At 32.5% G+C, this 6,975-nt stretch overlaps 1 long non-coding RNA gene across 5 annotated transcripts; it reads left to right on the top strand.

The window, feature by feature from the left end:
- The first annotated feature begins 1,243 nt into the window (after positions 1 to 1,243).
- On the top strand, positions 1,244 to 6,252 carry LOC139865282 (uncharacterized). 5 transcript variants are annotated; one of them, XR_011764822.1, is made up of 9 exons: positions 1,244 to 1,611; positions 1,837 to 1,912; positions 3,291 to 3,353; positions 3,725 to 4,100; positions 4,651 to 4,770; positions 4,841 to 4,894; positions 4,974 to 5,009; positions 5,311 to 5,386; positions 5,473 to 6,252. It is a non-coding gene; the product is annotated as an uncharacterized lncRNA (long non-coding RNA). The 5 variants fall into 5 exon arrangements; XR_011764828.1 differs by having other exon boundaries at positions 4,684 to 4,894; XR_011764834.1 differs by having other exon boundaries at positions 4,655 to 4,894.
- The last annotated feature ends 723 nt before the right edge of the window (positions 6,253 to 6,975 follow it).

Genomic DNA, 6,975 nt, shown 5'->3' with positions numbered 1-6,975 from the left:
TATATCTTGCATTTAATATAGAGATTTTGCATATCTCTAAGATATCTTGCATTTAATATAGAGATTATAGGATATCTCTTTTATATCTAGCATTTAATGTTTCTTAGGTATAGTTGATTTGCATTTATTATGCATTTAATATTTCTCTTGTATTTAAAGAGGTAGTATGTAACATTTGAAAATAAGGAAAACCATTTACAATACACTTCAAGTTTGTACATTCTTTGTTCATATTTTGTTTACTAAACTTTTATTCTAGCAATTTATTAATTATTTTAAGATAATGGTCTTTGTGATGATTATCAATTAAAATTAAATGTTTATTTATAGGTAAAGCGGCTTTACTGGAACTATCACAATTTCGATAACGTCCATACAAAAGTGCCTGCGAAATCGCGGGCCTTAAGCTAGTAGTAATAATAATAATAATAATAATAATAATAATAATAATAATAATAATAATAATCTCTTTTATATATAACTAGAAAAAATTCGACCGCGCGTTGCTGCAGTTGTGTTCAACGCGCGGTCATATTTGTATATACGTTGTTTGGTACTTAATATATCTAGTAGGTTGGGTTGTTTGTTGGACGTGTACGTATATGTATGAAATATAGCTCGAAATATTTAGTGTTTTTTTGACGATGTCCATTTCGCGTATAGTTAGTCGCGTTGTGTTCGTAAAATAATATCGAGTTGAACGGTGGTCTCGGAAAAATTTAGCTCGCACCGAGCGAGAATATAGGGCCCGTTATTTAGTGTTTTTTTAACGATATCCGTTTCGCGCATAATTAGTCCCGTTGTGTCCGTCTGATTTTTTCGAGTTGAACGGTGGTCTCGAAAAAATTTAACTCGGACCGAGCGAGAAGATAAGGCCCGTTAAAAATACGGGTGGAATCATTTTCTTTTGTTTTTTTTTAAAATTATATATTTACGTTTTTTACCCCTAAAAAAGTAGAAAGTTGGGGGGTCGTTTTGTATATGAAACCGAATTTGAGGGGTCGGGTGTAGTGTGAACGCAAACTCAAAACGACATTCGAATAAAACTGAAACTACGATTTTGCCCATGCATATTAGTATGTAGGGGAGTATGTAGGGGTAATAACAAAAGATAAAATAGGTCATTTTAAAGTCCAAACAAAATGTTAGCCATCCATTAAATTAATCATTTAACCCCTTAATTTTTCCTAATTTTACTTATCACCTCATTTGTTTGATTACAAAAATACCTTACACACAAAAAGTGGCGGCCTCTTTTCTAATTTTAGGGGTTTCGGGTTCATCATCTTCATTCGCATTCACAACATCCATATGGTAAAAAACCCTAGCTCTATCCCTAAGATTGTCAAAAACAAATTCAAACTAATTCAGATCTATCGTTTCAAGCTACCTTCAGCATCGGTAAAACCCTAATTCTCCCCCAAATCATCGACTATGATCATATTCAAATCTAAAGGTTTCGTCTACAAATCCAATCCGTTTCAACATTGGAAGATTAATAAGTTTCAAATTCAACGCTATTGAAACAGGTCACCCAATTCGATCTAGCACTCACTGTTTCTTCATTCATCTTCATCGTTAAGCCGTCGCTGATATATATTGCTTGAAGATGTAAGAAATTAAACACGTTGACTTGGCATTTGTGATCGTATCAATAACCCTATCCTCATCCTCTCAATTCAAAATAACCATATTTGCTTAAATTTATGGTCATCCGTCTTCAGTTCAACATCTCGATTGCATCAGATTTTATATCATGTGCCTGCCTCATTTAAATCGGATTATATTAATTCGGCTTTTGAGACTGATTAACAAGTATGGGTGCTTAATTTGTAGGTTGATTAACAAGTATAGGTGTTTGCATACAGGGATTATGATTTAAAATCTTACAGAAATCATGTTCATAATGAAGGTATGTACTTTTTTGTTTAAGTTTATAGTACGATACATCTACAATTCAACCCAATAAGGTTATTTGGAAACTAAACCTTGATATGTAACACACTACCATTCAATTAACAATAGGCAATATGTAAGTACTTCCCTGGTTTATTATTCATGTTTACTACAATCGTGTTTAGTATTGAGAAATGACCAAGTATCAAATTAAAGTTTAGAGAAGGATGCATCCATCTCTAAAGTATCTAATATTGTCTAATGGGTATCACGATATGCAGGCGTTACCATTATAAGAACATAACCTAACCAAGGATAAGTTGTGAAGGTTTTAATAAATTTTCAAATAGTAGTTTTACAACCTTTAGATTCCTTCCATTTACGTTAAAGATGGCAATTTAGGCAGATTGCGTAAAGGGTCAAAACGGGTTTCGTCTCAGGCCACAAAACCTTGTTTGCCTCTAATTTGAGGTGTTATATATTAACTTATGTTTTGTATGTGGCTTAAATATTATTTTGAAAAAATACTTTATAGGAGGTCTATATATGATGTAGTTACAAAAGTTGCTATAGACTAAAGAGGACTGTAACTCCTAGCACAATAAACATCAAAATTTGTGGGAGAAGAAGACATTGACCATATATGTAGACAACTAAATCATAAAAGCTCAATGAGGTTCAAATACACCTAAAATTTGAATTCTACACTTTACAACCAAATTTGCATTTGAATTCTAAACGTTTACTACTAATAAAATCATCTTTTTCTGCATCTATCATTTTTATTTGTGGATTGTTAGACTGTAAATTTGGTTTGAAGTTTCTTTGTGGAGCCTATTTATAGTTAACCTTTATATAAATTATTACTATTACTATTTCTTCAAGTTATGAGGTTAAGACCAAAAGTTTGACAACTTGATGACTTCTCATGAATTCAGTATGAGTATGGTTACCACCTGGCTATCTATAATGTTATGTTTCAAGGGCATCAAATCTTTTGTGTTAGTCTTATGCAAGTATTCTACGACAAATTCCTTCGATTACAAGTTTATATATATATTATAATTTGTGTAAGTCAACATCAATATGGTTGGCCCATTTGGGCAGCAATCACTGTAGAAACCAGTTGAAGATCGTACCCGACGCATTTACTATTTCTTTAAGGGACTAAGAGCCTTAAACATTAGGGTTTTTAGACCCTAAACTGTTTCTTCCTCTTACGAATCTCGATTTCCCGGTAGTGGATAGTGTTGATTCGCTGCCGCGATTCCTTCTTCAGTAATTATCTACACTCTTTAGTTGCTTACTGCTGTCAATTTCTTTCCCTTATTTTCTTTCCAATTGTAACTGATTTTATTATTTATTGTTAAGTGCATGTTTTTGGTTGCTTGCAGATTTAGGATTTCAAAGACGTTGCTATCGCTTGCATATCGTTACTATTCGTCTGACGTTTGAAGGTGATTTTTAAATTTAATTGTTGGAAACTAATGTGTGTGTGTGTGTGTTTTATTTTCAAAATATTAGTTGCTGTTTCTTTGTTGTAAACATTCTTTCTTATTTTTGTATTATGTGATTTGTTGTTTGTTTATTTGTATGTCTTTTTATCTTAAAAAATACATGATAATTTTTTTTATGTCATTGTGCAATTTATGATCTTTTAAGCGTTTTCATTGGATTTTTATATTTAATGGGGAGTTGTTGGTTAGTTTTAAATAGCATAATGCCAACTAAGAATAAGCAAAAGAAATCTGTTAATAATGAACATGGACCTTCCATGGTTCCTGGTAATGGTGATGTTGATTCTTTTGCCAACATCTATATCGTCCAGACAGGTTGCTGCCCCAAGCGTATTACAGCACGTTAATCGTCTCAATAGTGTTTTTTATGGTACTTCAACTCAATCTGTGATAAGTCCACCCTCTGATCGTTGGGTCTTCAACATCAATATCTTGTTCTTTAGTAAGTAGTACTAAATCCCTGTACTACATTAAAGCCATGAATATGCTGTTAAAATGAGAGCCCCGTTATTTGGTTTGGTTTGTTCTTTTCTACACATGATGGAATGACAACCACTATCAATAAGCTGGTTTAAAAGTAAATGATAAAAACAAAGTACTTGAGGCAAAAGTCTATCAAACTTGGATCGCTCTCAATATGAGGATGAATGTACTTACAGCATACTGCTGTATTCTCCATATCCCTATGTAAGTATTACAATGCTATAACTAAAATTAAATATCTAATGATTTTACGTTCATAAAATTTTAAGGCATGTTACATTTAAAATTATAACATTTGGGTCATGTATGAATAAATATTAAACTATATAACTGTTTTGTTGATCTGTAAGAGTTATGTAATTGGATTCATAATAAATTTGCAACAAAAATAATAAAAAATCATGATTCTAACTATTTGGCCATTTGACCCATTTGGACCTAAAACTCTAAAAGTGTTAAAATGGGTAGGAGTCAACATGGACACGTCTTATGTTTTGATTTAAATAAGTTTGAACTTTTTGTTAACTTGAAAATAATTTTTAGGTGCATTTAAGTTGAAGTGCGAATTTATGACCCATATGGGTCATAAAAATATATTTTAACCCGTATGTAGATTTTTAAGAAACAGAAGTTATAAACACGTTAAAATGGCATTTTTAAGTTATGAAATTAATTTATTTAATCCAGCTGGATTGATGTTTGAATCATGAATAGAAGATTATAAATAAATAGCTAACAAAATCCATTTGGACAGAAAGCTTACCAGGTGATTTCTTATTTTGAGTAGACTTTGAGCATACCGAAAGCTTATCAGGTGATCCATTTTGATCGAATCAACCTAAAGTTGCGTCAATGTGTGTTCCCTCACACACACGTATACGTACATGTTAGATCTTTTTTGTATTTCTTTATCGATTGTATATAAATCAAGGGTTTTATGGCAGTTTGTGAAGCTCTTGAATCTACGTACTGATTTGAAAAAGAAGAAAAAGAAGCAGGTTGGTAATGAAGTGTTAAGAATGTTTACATTGTAACTTATTGTCGATGGCTTATTTTAGACTTTTATATCTGTTATAGGTGGAAATAGATCCATCGGAGGCGAAGATCTTGATAGTAAGAATCATTATAGTTAGGTTATTGTATGTTATTCTATTTTCATCTAGATGATTATGATTTTGTGTATGCGTATGAAAAAAGATGAAACTGCAAACCAAAAAAATTGAGGGAGGTGAACTGGGAGTATGCCTATGTGTTATTCTATGCTTAATTTCATATAATGTAATTATTTAGTCATTGTTATTGTTAATTTGATGATGTTTTTTTGTATATGAAGCGTACAAGCATGCCATCCATCTATGCTTAATTTCCTGATGTTCTTTGTAAACTAGAAAATTTCATGATGTTCTTTGTCCAGAATTCTTCAGCTAATAGTTCCGAATTTGCATTCGAAATCATTAAGTTTGTTACAGCAGCTGGTGTTTAATGCATTGGTATATTATTCATCTCTTATCTATTATTAGTCGTCTTTAATATTTTATTTGCTCAATGCTATATAATAATTGTTTGAAAACGTTAGTCACAAGGTGTGGCAGGCAATAAAGTGGGTATGCTGGTATATGATTTGAAAAAAACCGCAATCAACGGGTATTTCAAAACAAAAGTAGATTGAGCCCGGAGTTAATTACTGAGATTCAAGCTAAAAGTTTCGAGTGGCTATCCAAAAGAGCGAAGAAGATCCAGATCGAATAGCACCAAAGACTCATAAACCGAGTTATTATGGTGATATGAACTGACGTAGGACGGTTGTGGGTTAGCTACAAATTATATCTTTATGTTTAGCTCCATTGCAACTGCTGTCTGTGTACATATATTTATTTTCCGTCGCTGCTGCTTCATGTAAATAGGGTGTGGGGCATGGGTTAAAATTTGTCATGCATAATACAAACTAATAAAAGGGTCTAAAGGTCAATACCATTACTAGCAGTAATGTATTTAGACTGTGGAGCATGGAATAGCTATATATAGTTCATGTAAATAGGCTGTAATCTTTATTTAACTTTTTGTGTGTGACAGGCAGATACATGACGAGCTTTCAACTTAAAGGAGATCCGGCGTCTTCTCATAAAAAATCTAACGGCTAGCGCTATACATAATTCATCAACACGTTAAAAGATTATATTAATGGAGCAAGCTATGGGAAACTCGGCCAAAAAATTAATTACAACCTCACGCATCTCGGCAATTTTATGATTTACAAAATGATGTTATTGTGTTTTTTTTTCCATATGCAACGTGTTATTATTGATTATTGAAGATTCCTCGGATGCCCGATTTTTAATGTATTAAAAACTTCACAAGTATATAAACATTAAACCTATGTTGCTATGTTTATCGTTTTATGTTTAAAAGCTTTACTATTGTTTCGTTTATCCTTTTTAATGTTGTTAGGATTCTAATGGTCTGTTTAAAAAGACAAATGTGTGATTCATGTTAATTGTTTTCATAAGACTTAATGGTCTTTGATGATGGTTATCCATGTGTAGAAACTTACATTTCATTATCAATATGTCTTTATAACTAAAGTTACTTTACTTAAACCATCACACTATCTATAAAAACCATACAAAAGTGCCCGTGAAATCGCGGGCCTTAAGCTAGTAATAATAATAATAATGATAATGATAATGATAATGATAACAACAACAACAACAATAATAATAATAATAATGTGCAACAGGGTGATCCCCTTGGTCCGCTGCTTTTTGCTTTGGTCCTACAACCCTTGGTTTCTAAAATCAGAGATAATTTTGAGGTTTGTCTTCAGGCGTGGTATTTGGATGATGGTACTATTATTGGGGACACTTTGGTGGTGGGGAAGGTTTTGCATTTGATTATGGAGGATGGGCCTCGTTTTGGGCTGCATCTCAACGTTGAAAAAACAGAAATTTTCTGGCCTACGGAGGACCCTCGCAGCAGGCAAGTAGGTGTCTTTCCTCCTAATATTGCTCGACCTTTAAATGGTGTTAAGTTGCTTGGGGCCCCCGCAAGTTCCGATCCTGGTTTTAGTAGTGAACTGGTG

This window comes from Rutidosis leptorrhynchoides, chromosome 1, assembly GCF_046630445.1.
Source record: "Rutidosis leptorrhynchoides isolate AG116_Rl617_1_P2 chromosome 1, CSIRO_AGI_Rlap_v1, whole genome shotgun sequence".
NCBI lineage: Eukaryota > Viridiplantae > Streptophyta > Magnoliopsida > Asterales > Asteraceae > Rutidosis > Rutidosis leptorrhynchoides.
Note: the sequence above shows the minus strand (reverse complement) of the source record. Positions and strands in the feature narration are given on the sequence as shown.